This window comes from Neomonachus schauinslandi, chromosome 11 (assembly GCF_002201575.2).
Source record: "Neomonachus schauinslandi chromosome 11, ASM220157v2, whole genome shotgun sequence".
Taxonomy (NCBI): Eukaryota; Metazoa; Chordata; class Mammalia; order Carnivora; family Phocidae; genus Neomonachus; species Neomonachus schauinslandi.
The window spans coordinates 13,849,821-13,864,273 of NC_058413.1; the positions used below are offsets into that span (position 1 = coordinate 13,849,821).

Genomic DNA, 14,453 nt, shown 5'->3' on the forward strand with positions numbered 1-14,453 from the left:
TCTCAGGAAACAAACTGAGGGTTGCTGGAGTGGGGGGTGGGGTGGGAAGGATGGGGTGACTGGGTGATAGACACTGGGGAGGGTATGTGCTCTGGTAAGCGCTGTGAATTGTGCAAGACTGTTGAATCTCAGATCTGTACCTCTGAAACAAATAATGCAATATATGTTAAGAAAAAAAAAAAGAAGAAGAAGAAGGTAGCGGGAGGGGAAGAATGAAGCGGGGGAAATCGGAGGGGTAGACGAACCATGAGAGACGATGGACTCTGAAAAAGAAACAGGGTTCTAGAGGGGAGGGGGGTGGGAGGATGGGTTAGCCTGGTGGTGGGTATTGAGGAGGGCACATTCTGCATGGAGCACTGGGTGTATGCACAAACAATGAATCATGGAACACTTCATCTAAAACTAATGATGTAATGTATGGGAATTAACATAAGAATAAAAAAAAAAACTAAAAATAAAAAAATATATATATATAAATAAAATCTTTAAATCATTAAAAAGATAAGTAACATTATTAAATAGAGCATAGCAAAAAAGCTAAAGGTTATTTCTCCAAAAGAATTAATAAAACTCAGAAAACCTCATCAAGATCAATCAAGAGAAAAAAGAGAGAAAAAAACTCACAAATTACTAAAACGAGGAATGGAACTCATAGGTTACTTAAAAGTAGTGTTCATTTGTACAAAATCTTTGAAATCCAGGTTGATGATATCTTTCAAGCTAATTATAAGCTCTTTTCGGGGTGCCTGGGTGGTTCAGTCAGTTGAACTTCTGACTCTTGGTTTCAGCTCAGGTCATGATGTCAGGGTTGTGGGATCAAGTCCTACATCGGGCTCTGCTCTGTACGGAGTCAGCTTCTCTCCCTTTACCTCTGCTCTTCCCTCACCCATCCACTCTCTCTCTCCCTCTCAAATAAATAAATAAATAAAACATTTTTTAAGCTATTCTCTAGTAATTCTACCTTTAGATATTTATTTGCAATACCATAAAACTGCATGAATAGCAAGCACGAAGTCATCATCAATTAGATGTAGATAGAACGTCATTAGGTATGGATTCATACCTGCTTCTGGGAAGCAAAACATTCTGTGATCATATGGCTCATATCTTGTTGTAATAAATTTCAAAGAGCCAATGACCAAATTAAGCCCAAGTAGGGAAAAACAAATTATATCTGCACTTAAATTGAGATTATAGAGCTATTTCAGAGTCAAAAACCAAAAACTCTGAGGCCAGACTTCTTACAACATGTACCCACTTGGATGAGACACATAGGGCAGGAATCTCAGCAAAATGGACAGGTCAATCATTCTGGGAGTCTCACGTGACAGAAGCCTACTCTTAATGGGCCTGATGGTTATTGTGTGCAAACTCTCCAGTTGGATTCAGAGCTGAATTCAATTATAGGTTGCTTATTTGGATGCATTGAAGGAAGAGCCTGAAGAAAGCATAGTTGCATGAGGAATAAGAAGCAGCTTGACAAAGAATTATAAGCAAAGAAGGAGCTCTGAAAAACGTCTCAAAACAGTAAGGAAACTTTTTCAGTTGGAAGAAAGGAAACATGTTTCAGTAAAACATAATATGTAAAAGGTACAGTGAAATCATTATACATATGTTATCTCACAAATTTATCATAGAATTTAAATATGGGGGGACAGAACTAAATAATATTACTTAAGGCAAAACATTGACGATAAAGAATTTGAAGAGCATGATAGGCTAACAGTGCTTGAGAATCCAATCAGAAAACCTTTCACAGGCAGAAAGAGACCAATGGCTTACCTTGAGGACATTTACTAAATGGAGGCAAACCACCAAAAGCTTCCAAAGTTTTACCTTCCTTCTGAGGAAAAAGTGAAGTCAGGGCACATCTTTGCTCTTCAGGAAACAAGTTCTAGTCAAGCCAATAGTTACCTTCACAGAGAAAATCACCAACATCGCCAACTCTCTTCCTCATCAGTGGGTAGCCCCAGCTGGAAGGAGAACCAAGAAGCATCAGTGCTTCTTTAACTAACTTGATGAGTAAGAATAAAACTTGTGCTACTCTTGGGGCACCTGGGTGGCTCAATTGTTAAGCATCTGCCTTCTGCTCAGGTCATGATCCCAGGGTCCTGGGATCGTGGCCCACATCGGGCTCCCTGCTCCACGGGAAGCCTGCTTCTCTCTCTCCCACACCCCCTGCTTGTGTTCCCTCTCTTGCTGTATCTCTCTGTCAAATAAATAAATAAAATCTTAAAAAACAAAACAAACAAACAAAAAAACCCAAAAAACCAACTTGTGGGATCAATTTTCAAAAACCTGAGACTTCAAACTCAGAGAGTCTGGATACAGCCTCTTACTAGCCATACTATTTAGCACCTCTAAACAAAGTCCTTAAATTCTAAAATCCTAAAACAAAAGCAACTGTTCCAATCACTTATAGGTTATTTACCATATACCAAGAATTCAACTAGGAATGTCATGTACACTATGCTCAAAATCACACAGCTAGCTGGTGCTAACCAGGTCTTCCTAACTGAGACCTTAAGTTCCCGGCCACCATAATGCACCTGGCACACCATATGCCCTCAGAATCACCTGCATGTGAGGACTTACTCTAACCATTGAGGCAGTACTATATGAACTAGACAGAAATGTAGAGGCCCAAAGTTGAAGACAAGCCTTCCATCCTCCTCTGACAGCCTATTGTGAAGGCTGATTTTGACTCTTCCAGTGTTCCCCTCAACACCAGAGACCCCCATGAATATGGTGTCACATAAAGTAGATATTTCAAAGCCATTGATTCCAAACACTTCATCCTTCACTCTGTACCTAAATCATCAACTTTTCAAGAGCATTTTGATTTCACTAAATATCTTTTGGTGGATGATTTAGGTTCAGTATCTAAATCAGTCCTCCTAATGGATGTCTGAAGAAAAATATAGGGTGAAGCGAAGGGTGAAGGATAGGAGAAGGTGCTGAGGCAGGAAGTTACATAAAACCTTTTCAGCCACAGCTAGTTTGGGCCTCCATTTATTCCTATAGGCCCTTGGCAAGATATCTAAGCTTCTTCCAACCTGGTATTTCCTGATAACTCTGGGGTATAAAGAAAGAGCCTGTGTAACAGATTTTTTAGCTGATTAGAAATATCTCTTTAATTAAAAATGAGTTTTTAAATTAGCAATAAATTCCTATATAGATGGATAGAATCTACCTGACAAATTGATAAGTAATTTAGTTTGTTATATTTTATTTGTTGGCTTTTTATATAATGTCATCCAATTTTGCCAATAAAATCTTGTGGACCCTTGGGAAACAAAAAGAAAATATGAGAGCTAATATATATATATGTAAATTTTGTTGCATAGCAATCTTTCCGATGGGATAAGGATTTCCTTGACCTGTCCTAAGGAATTCCAAGAGCCCCAAGAGTCCCTAAACAATACATGCACAGACACAATCGTGATAAACACATATACATACACACACACACACACGTACACACAGGCACATGGCATTTGTATACTTAAAAAAAATCCAAAAAATTTAGTAAAAGTCTACATTAAGCCATCAAACAGAACTATGAATAACTTATCAATGCTAATTTCCTATGGGACAGACAAAATGTTTTCCCATCATATTCTGGAAGCTTGCATGGCTTTAGTAGGGAAAAAAATTAAACATATTAGTTATGTATATGAAGGTGCCTAAGAATTGAAACATCAGAAGAGTGGTGCCAGGTACTAAGACAATAGCTACTACCTCCATGATTTCTCTTGCATTTTGCCGTGGCGCTGGGGCAGAAGTAGCGTAATCAAGCAAAGTTTGTGTGGAAGCAATGTAATCTTTCTGCTGAGAAAAGACAAGTCTCTGGGCAGAGAGATATGTTCAGACAAATAGGATTGGAAGCTCAGAGCTGAGATTGGGTTATGTGAATCAATGGACAAAGAGGCACCCAATGATTGAAAGAGCAGTGTCTCCTTAATGCAGAAAATGAAAAAGTAAAACTATTCTAAAGTTCTGGTGGTCTGCTGAATTTCATTATCTCCCTAATAGGCACGTGGGAATATATGTTAAATTCTTAGCTTTCCTGACATTACTTATTTTATTATTTTTTTTAAAGATTTTATTTATTTATTTGACAGAGAAAGACACAGCGAGAGAGGGAACACAAACGGGGAGTGGGAGAGGGAGAAGCAGACTCCCTGCCGAGCAGGGAGCCCGATGCGGGACTCGATCCCGGGACTCCAGGATCATGACCTGAGCCGAAGGCAGTCGCTTAACCAACTGAGCCACCCAGTCGCCCACTTATTTTATTATTAATGAATGATTGTTCTTGACACAAGGATAAGTTCTAGATATGTAAAAACAATGCATACAGTCAAATAAAAAAGATATTTTCCAAGATTTTAATTAGTATTTGTTTACATCTTGATTTGTGTACGTTTACTGTTAGAAAAAAAGAAAGATAAAAAGAAAAAATAAAGATATATCACATACTCCTCCTGCTCAAACTAGTAAAAGCACAGTTCACAGGAAGAAACACTTATATAGGATATAGGATTATTTGAAGTGGAGAAAAGATACTGCTGAATAGCAACAAAAGAACAGGGCAGGAATCAGAAGGACTTCTAGTCTGTTGGATCTGCCAAGTCTTCCTGAATAAGAAAACATAAGGAGTGTGAATTATAGATAAGACATGGGCCCTCAAGCATGGGGTGGGGAATCCTAAGCAGAGGAGATAGCTGAAATACAGCCATAAAGCTGATAGATTCTAGAGTGTGTTTGGATAATGTAGATGGACCCCGTGGAGCTCGTTGAAAGCATCTAGGTGAAGGGACACACAGAAGGAAAGAGGGAAGTAACTTGACTTTTCAGTGTGCCTTATGTCATGTAAAATCTTCACATGTGTTAGTCCAAGTGATATGATATCTTCTGAGGTATAATATTACCCCATTTCATAGACACTCAAATAATTAAATCAAATTGCCAAGATCCAGAGGTAAAAACTTACAGAGTCACTGTATCACCCAGCTCTCCCCTAGCCCAAAGCCTGTCATTATAACAACATACTTTCTTCCAAAGTGATGACCTCTGATATTAACAAGTTAGAGCTGAACCAATCTGGGGAGATTTAAGAAAGTTGGGTTTGTTCCAAGGAAAATAGCGTTCCATATACATTTTTTGGAGAGACCAGGGATTTGATCAGAGATGTGCTGTGGAAGGGCATTTCTTGAATACCTCAAATCCAAGTGCTCACACCTTGAATTAATTGGACCCTTTAAAGTGCAGATTGCAATCTGAATTACAATGACTTGCTTCTTTGGCTCATAATAACTTCAGAGGTTATTCATTCCAGGTCCCCAAAGAAAGTTTATGTGCTTTTTATAATATCACAAATGGTTGATGCTCTGGGGACACAGGGTTGAAAGCACAAATGAAAATCAGCCTATTGACTTTAATTCAGAATGTGCCATTTTAGACCACAGCTTCCCCATGGTGATTTTCACCTCCACGTTTCTCAGGGTATAGATAAGAGGATTCAGCATGGGGCAATCATCGTGTAAAACACAGAGATTTCCTTATCCTTGTTCTCATTCCCAGCAGGTAGAACATAAGTATAGATACAGGGCACGAAGAATAAAATGACCACCACTATGTGAGAGCTGCAGGTGGAGAGTACTTTGGGTTGCCCTACAGAGGACAGTGTCCTAAGATTATATAATATGATAATGTAAGAAGCCACCAGGACAAGAAAAATGACAACCACCACCATTCCTGAATTTGCAATCACTGAGATACTAACAACATGAATATTTTTGCACACCAGTTTCAAAAGAGGCTTCACATCACATAGGTAGTGATCTATCTAATTAGGACCACAGAAGGGTAAATTGAGTACCATGAGCAATAGAGCGACAGAGTGCCAAAACCCCACACCCCAGGCCATGAAGATCAACAGGTTACACCTCCCTTGGTTCATGATGACCATGTAGCAGGGGCTAGACAACAGCAACATAGAGGTCTAAAGCCATGGACACCAGGATGAATATCTCTACACCCACCTGCAAGTGGGCAGTGAAGAGCTGGGTCATACAGTTGTTATAGGAAATATTTTTCCTTGCTGCACCTAAGTCCCTGATTAGCCTGGGGACACAGTGGAGGTGTAGCAGAGGTCCGTGAAAGAAAGGTGACAGAAAATAGTACATTGGTTGTTTGCTTAGATGGCTGCAGGTGATTGTGAGAAAGATGATGAAGTTTCCCATTAAGACAGCCAGGTAGTAGAGCAGGAACAAGAGAAAGAACAATAGCTCTAGTTGCCTATTTCCCCATAATCTCATGAAAACAAATTCTGTGCCATTGTTCCTATTTTCCATGAGGTCGAGGAGAGTCCAGAGACACAACAGAAACTTAATTCATCTGAGATGTTACAGAACATATGACATTTTAGTAGTACTTTTTAAATTGTTGGAGTATTTTTACACCAAAAAAAAAAAAAAATGTGGGTCACAGAGGGATATTTACACTTATCTTTGATATCTTTTTGGTTTAAGGTTATCATATTTCAAATGATGTTTAATGAGAGCATACTATATGCTGGGAAATTTTATAAATATTTTGTATGCATTTAACTCTAATAGTGGCTCTTCTGGTACTCATGTTACATATGGGGGAAGAAAAATAGATAGGTTCAGATAATAGTATCAATTCATTCAGATACTAAGCAGTAAGCTAAGATATAAACATGTATCAGATGCCAAATTCTATGCTCTTCAGAGCTATGCTACATTATCCACTGACTAAATAGACTTCTATCTGTTTTCCACCACCTTCAAAGATATGTTCTTTTTGGGCGCCTGGGTGGCTCAGTTGGTTAAGCGACTGCCTTTGGCTCAGGTCATGATCCTGGAGTCCCGGGATCGAGTCCTGCATCGGGCTCCCTGCTCGGCAGGGAGTCTGCTTCTCCCTCTGACCCCCATCCCTCTCATGCTGTCTCTCATTCTCTCTGTCTCAAATAAATAAATAAAATCTTTAAAAAAAAAAAGATATGTTCTTTTTTTTAACTCTGCCATTAACACCCAGTTAACTATAAGCATCTTTCCCCATCCATATGCTAGTAATAATAATTTATAAAGTCCCAATCTAACACCACATTCTATACATTTAGGAAAACTAAATATTTATTCTTGACATAAAAGCAAAGTCAATATTCTTAATCAGGGCAGATAATAAATTCGGTGATTCTCCTTCTTGGCAGTTTGGTCAAGATTCAGGAGAGGCAGGAAATGGAGAACTGAGGTACAATCTGGGCACCTGGATATAAGAACGTGGTGCAATATTAAATAAAAGCTTCCCCTTTTCCCAAATCATTCTAAAGACACATTTCAGAGGTTGCTGTTTAAAATGTTAGAAACACTGTGCAGAGCTCCTTGTTTTCTCTTGACATATGGAAGAACCCAAGGTGATTAAAGAATGTCCTGCATGTTTAACCATGCAGTTAAGCAGCACAGCCACTTAGATGCAGTAGATCTAGGAGCAGAGAGTGAATATGTTGAGCCATCACCTTTTCCCCATAACTAAATGTCCGCCACAGCAAAATCATGATTTGCCTACAAGACTATTAATGTGAATGAATTATTTTAATGGTACCAGCAACAGTATGTTGAGGTGGACAGATCTCTCATCTAATGATCATGAGGGTGAGCATCCAGGCTCCTATGTCTTGTTACCTTTTTCTTGTTGGCACTGAGCAATTCATTCTCTCTCATCCTCCTTCTCCAGCTGGTAAGTGGAACTAAAAATACTGGATCCATTTGCCTTGTGCCAAGAGGAAAATGGAGTTCTCTGAAAATATGCAATGCAAAGTCTTATGGTTGTAAGCTGTCACATCCACAGAAGAGTACTCCCAAAAATGTGTGGAGAGGAACAGTTGTGTAAGAAAATAGATAACAGGTTGTTCTTCATCAATTAATAGGTTTTACCTGTGGATTTGGTATTCTGCCACAATGGGATGGGTTGAAGATTTTATATTAGATGTACATTCAGGTTAAGAAAAAAACATTGGCATTGGTATAAGTTTCTTCTGGTTTCAACATAGAGCTTGGCAACATGCTTCTTTATGTATCAGTTGAGAATATCCAAGCAGAAACTTTCATTATATGGAAGAATAGGATCAGTTAAAGGACATATATAAATCCCAGCGTAGCTTTTCATTAAAATGGTAGAAGAATAACAAGAGAATCGATACTGAAGGAAACAGGATTCTTAGTTTAGAGTGTGTCCTGAACATTGATGCAAGCCTGAACATCTCTTAAGACAAAGTCCAGTTCTGCTCAAACTACAATGTTTAAAAATCGGTTGTGAGGGCGCCTGGGTGGCTCAGTTGGTTAAGCGACTGCCTTCGGCTCAGGTCATGATCCTGGAGTCCCTGGATCGAGTCCCGCATCGGGCTCCCTGCTCTGCAAGGGGTCTGCTTCTCCCTCCGACCCTCCCCCCTCTCATGTGTTCTCTCTCATTCTCTCTCTCTCAAATAAATAAATAAAATCTTTAAAAAATAAATAAATAAATAAATAAATAAAAATCGGTTGTGAAAATGTAGATCAATATAGAAAAAGATCTATAGCAGTGGCAATAAACTTTCTGCTGGGAATCACCTGGTGGAAAAAAAGAAAAAAGAATCCATAAAACCTCCCTATGTCTCTTTCTTTTCTTTCCCTTCCCCTTGCTCTTTCTCTCTCCCTCTCTCTTTCAATATATCATAGTGTATCCACCATTATTGTACTCACCCTTCTTCTTGTGATGATGTGAGACGGTAAAATGCCTACATGATGAGATGAAGTAAGGTGAATGAGGTAGGCATTGTCAAATAGCCTTAGGCCGCTGACCTTCTCACAATACATCAAATGAGGATCATCTGCTTCTGCACCATGGTTGACAGCAGGAACCTGAAACCATGGATAAAGGGGACTACTCAATTATTGTCCTTGTTTTGCAAATAAGGAAACTTGAATCCAAGGTTGCACAAGTAATAAGAGGGAGGTCTACATCTAAATCATCGGTTTAAACCATATGATTTGGAAGCTCATACTTTTTTTCATTGTGCTTAGATGTCTTCTCCCAAACACAAATGAAGGCTAAAAACCTTCCTGAATGCCTTCTCTTAAAAAGAACTACCAATAAAATTAATAACTACTAACAAAATTATTACAAAAGAACTTAAAATTTAAATTATGAGATAAAATTTTGTATAAATTTTGTATAAAATGAAGACTTGTGGACATTACAATTATTTATTTTCTACAATTAATTATTTTCTCTTTATCTCATATATATATCCACATATATATGTGTTTTTGTATGTAATATTATATATATAATGTATATGTCCAGGTGAGCCTTCAGGTGGTTATTTTACTTTGTGTATCTGTACTATATAATAGCAAACAGACATGGAGCACTTCTGGCTCTCCTGTTTATCTTCCATCCAAAGAACCTTCCAGGAAAACATTGTTGGCAATACCATGAACTAAATAAAGCATGTGAGGGTCCTCAGGGGAAAACTCCAACAGGCATTTTACATCAGCCAATGTGTGTGTGATTATAATTTGATCACACTATACTATAAGTTATAGTATAGTGGTCATATACTCAAGATGGGTTTGAGGCTTACTTGATTTATATCTTTTTTTTTAAAGGATTTATTTATTTATTTATTTGAGAGTGAGAGAGATAGATAGCATAACGAGGGTCAGAAGAAGAAAGAGAATCCTGTAGCAAACTCCCTGATGAGCACGGCGCCCAACTCCAGCTGGATCCCAGAACCCAGATATCATGACCTAAGCTGAAATCCAGAGTTAGATGCTTAACTGACTGAGCCACCCAGGCACCCCTTGATGTGTTTCTTGTGGGTGATTAGTTAAATGATTCAATACTTTTGTATTGTTCTAGCACTGATGTAATGTAAATATGTATTTTTCTCTCTGTCTTCTCCTAAAATAATTTCTTCAAAGACTGAGGATGTATATTATATGTACACACATATTTTTAATTGATCACATCATCTAATGAGTTAAATATGCAAAGAGAGTATAGAAAAGCATTACAATTTTACTCATCAACATAGAGTCCTTGCCATAAGCATGAAGATTTTGAAATAATTCTCAACAGTTAATTACATCCATTGGAAACTTAGAAGCCATCTACATTGTTTTATGTTACTAGGTATCATCTAGTATTAGGGTCTCAGAATTTGGAAATGCCACAATGCATAATTAGTTATTTTCCTTATTTTAGTGTGTTTTTGTTTTACTTTTTTCGAGTAAATCAGGTTGAGTAAATTGTAGTCTTTCGTTCACAGCAGAATCTTCATGGATCCATGCTTGGTCCACGTAAGTCTAATTTTACTTTATATTTTTTTCTGCATGCTTATTTCCACTTCTGCTTGCCACTTCTGTGCACCCACTGGACTCAGTTGTACTCAACTTCACTAGCCCCAGGATATTACACATTCCTTGTGATCTTCCTACAACAGCCCCCATCTTGAATAGAACCTCTTACAATACTATCCATAAAGTATGGCATTTGACTCTGTCTTCTTGCTGCATGACACTGCCTCATGCATATACTTAGCAATCTAGCCTCCAAATGCATAAAGCAAGTTTAGATAAATCCACATGAAGAAAAATATGAATCCACCTTCACCTTCTTCAGTGGAATCACCTTCTTTAGTGGAAAATTTCAATGTTCCTTTTTCAATGATTGATGACTAAAGAAGGCAGTAAGTCCAGAGGGTACAAAAGATCTGAACAACAGAACTTAAAGGTATATGGAGGTGTTAGACTAAAGGGATTGTTAGATACATTCTCTTTAACATCAAGAATGAGATGAAATGCTCATTTCTATCACCAATTCTATTCAACACTGTAATGCAGCACAATGAGACAAAAATCTGATCTGTAAGAAATGTATAGGAGGAAATAAAGCTGATCATTCAAATACAAAAATCCAAAGATTCTGTAGATATTACTAGAAATAGCAGAATCAGTGTTTGAATATAAAAATAATATACATTATTAAATTAATATACAATATTCAATTACATGTCCATATACCATCAACAAAGAATAAGAAATGTAATTAAAATAGACATAATTCACGTTAGTTTTAGATGATGAAATATCAAGTAACTAATATTTTCTTTCATTTGCTGTGTAGTGTTCTGTTGCTTGGTTGTGCCACAATTTGCTCACTCATTTACCTACCAGTAAACTTTGAGATGATTTACAATTTCTGGCTATTACAAAAAAAGCTGTTAGTAGCATTCATGTAAACTCTTTGTATGTACATACGCTTTTATTACTCTTGAACAAATACCAGTGGAGTGTCCTGGCCAATGTTAGGTGTCTGTTTAACTAATATTTATTTATTTATTTATTTATTTATTTATTTATTTATTTTCCTACAAAAACACGTACTTTCTATTTTTTATTTTATTTTTTAATACTTTATTTTTTTATTATTATTATGATCAGTTAGCCAACATATAGTATATCATTAGTTTTTGATGTAGTGTTCAACAATTCATTAGTTGTGTATAACACCCAGTGCTCATCACAACACATGCCCTCCTTAATACCCATCACCCAGTTACCCCATCCTTCCAGCCCCCTCACTTCTGTAACCCTCAGTGTTTTCTGTAGTACAGAGCTTCTCATGGTTTGTCTCCCTCTCTGATTTCTTCCCTTTCATTTTCCCTTCCCTATGGTCCTCCATGCTATTTCTTATGTTTCACATATGAGTGAAATCATATGATAATTGTCTTTCTCTGCTTGACTTATTTCACTTAACATAATCCCCTCAAGTTCCATCCATGTCGATGCAACTGGGGGGTATTCATCCTTTCTGATGGCTGAGTAATATTCCACTGTATATATGAATCACATCTTTTTGATCCATTCATCTGTTGAAAGGCATCTCGGCTGCTTCCACAGTTTGGTTATTGTGGACATTGCTGCTATGAACACTGGGGTACATGTGCCCCTTCTTTTCACTACATCTGTATCTTTGGGGTAGTTACCTAGTAGTGCAATTGCTGGGTCATGGGATAGCTCTATTTTTAACAACTTGAGAAACTTCCATACTGTTTACCAGAGTGGCTGTGGCAGCTTGCATTCCCAAAACAGTATAAGAGGGTTCCCCTTTCTCCACATCCTCACCAGCATTTGTTATTTCCTGTCTTGTTAATTTTTGCCATTCTAACTGGCATAAGGTGGTATCTCATTTGGTTTTGATTTGAATTTGCCTGATGGCTAGTGATATTGAACATTTTTTCATGTTTCTCTTAGGCATTTGTATGTCTTCTCTGGAGGAGCATCTGTTCATATCTTCTGCCCATTTCTTGACAGCATCATTTGTTTTTTGGGTGTTGAGTTTGAGAAGTTTTTTATAGATCTTGGATACCAACCCTTTATCTGTAGTGTCATTTGCAAATATCTTCTCCCATTCTGTGGGTTGCCTCTTAGTTTTGTTGACTGTTTCCTTTGCTGTGCAGAAGCTTTTTAACTTGATGAAGTCCCAAAAGTTAATTTTTGCTTTTGTTCCCCTTGCCTTTAGAGATGTGTCTTTTTTTTAAGGTTTTATTTATTTGAGAGAGACAGAGACAGAGATAGAGACAGAGAGATAGAGAGATAGAGCACAAGCAGAGAGAGCTTCAGGCAGAGGGAGAAGCAGGCTTCCGCCAAGCTGGGAGCCGGATTCAGGACCCAATCTCACAACCTTGGGATCATGACCTGAGCTGAAGGCAGATGCTTAACTGACTGAGCCACCCGGGCGTCCCTAGAGACCTGTCTTGAAAGAAGTTGCTGTGGCCAACATGTTTACCTATTTAAATTATGGCCAAGCTATTTCTCAAAATTTAGGAACTATTAAACCTAATGGAAAAGTGACAATAACCAGTGGAATGATTAATGAAGAAATAAGTTATGTATTTGGGGGAGAGAACATCATGGAATTTTTTTGTTTATTTTTAAAATTTTTTTTCAGGTTTCTTTTTTTTTTTTTTGTTATGTTATGTTAGTACCATACAGTACATCATTAGTTTTTGATGTAATTTTAATCCACCCACTGTTTCCGACTTCCTAGGTCAGTGGCAGCCATGAGAATGGTGGCTCACATTCCTCATAGGGCTTGCTGGTGTCAGAGGGAATAATACAGACTTTGACCTCAAAGGATTGTGTTATTATGTTTTTCATTTTTGGTGGCTCCATGAAGAATTGGCTCACTGGCTTGACTTTGTTTCATCTGTCTGGGAGACTTCCCAGGGCTGGAGAGGCCTGCAGGGTAGATTGTATCAGAATCATTTGAGTCAAATATTCTCATAATTTTCTGATGCAAGGTATAAGATCAGGAAAGCAGCAAATAGACTGAAAACACTAGAAAGGATGAGGCTTGGGAAGGAGATACATGTGAGAACAAGGGCTATGAGAACTACCTGTGTATATACCAGGGAATCTAGAGGACCATCCCTATATGCTCAGGGCTGGATGCATACTCAGAAAAATTCAAGAAGACAGTAGTGTTGTTACCACTCAATGACCACTGGGCCTATGCAAGCAGGAAGGGAAAGCTAAGGCAGTGTTTTAAGTACCCCGGCAAAGTGCAAGCATAACTCAGGTATTGCCAATTCAGTTTCAGACCACTGCAATAAAGTGAATATCACAATAAAGTGAGTCAATAAATATTTCGGTTTCCCAGTGCATATCAAAGTTATATTTATAGGGGCACCTGGGTGGCTCAGTCAGTTAAGAGGCTGCCTTCAGCTCAGGTCATGATCCTGGGGTCTTGGGATCAAGCCCCACGTCCGGCTCCCCGCTCAGCAGAGAGCCTGCTTCTCCCTCTCCCTCTGCCTGCCACTCTGCCTACTTGTGCTCTCTATCTCTCTGTCAAATAAATAAATAAAATCTTTATTTAAAAAGTTATACATTACTGCAGCACTACTAAATTGTGCTGGAGCATGATGATTACAAACTAATGCTTTTTTTTTTAGATATAATATATGTTATTGCTAAATGCTGCTAACCATCACTTGAGCTTTCAGAGAGTTATAATCTTGTTGCTGGTGGGAGGTCTTGCCTTAATGTTAATAGCTGCTGAGCGATGAGTGTGGTGGTTGCTGAAGTTTTGGGTGGCTGTGGTAATTTCTTAGAATAACAGTGAGTTTTATTGCATTGATTGAGTCTTCCTTTCACAGATGTGTTCTCTGTAGCATGAGATAATGTTTGATAGTCTTTTACCCACAGGAGACCTTGTTTCAAAACTGGAGTCAGTCCTCTCAAATACTGGTAGTGCTTTATCTACCAATTTTATGCACTATTCTAAATCCTTTGTTGTCGTTTCAACAATCTTCAGAGCATCTTCATCAGGACTAGATTCCATCTCAAGAAACCACTTTCCTTGCTCTTCCATAAAAAGCAACT

General features: G+C 38.1%; 1 pseudogene; it reads right to left on the reverse strand.

Moving 5' to 3' along the window:
- Window positions 1–5,423: 5,423 nt before the first annotated feature.
- Window positions 5,424–6,356, reverse strand: LOC123326209 (annotated as a pseudogene).
- Between the last annotated feature and the right edge of the window lie 8,097 nt (window positions 6,357–14,453).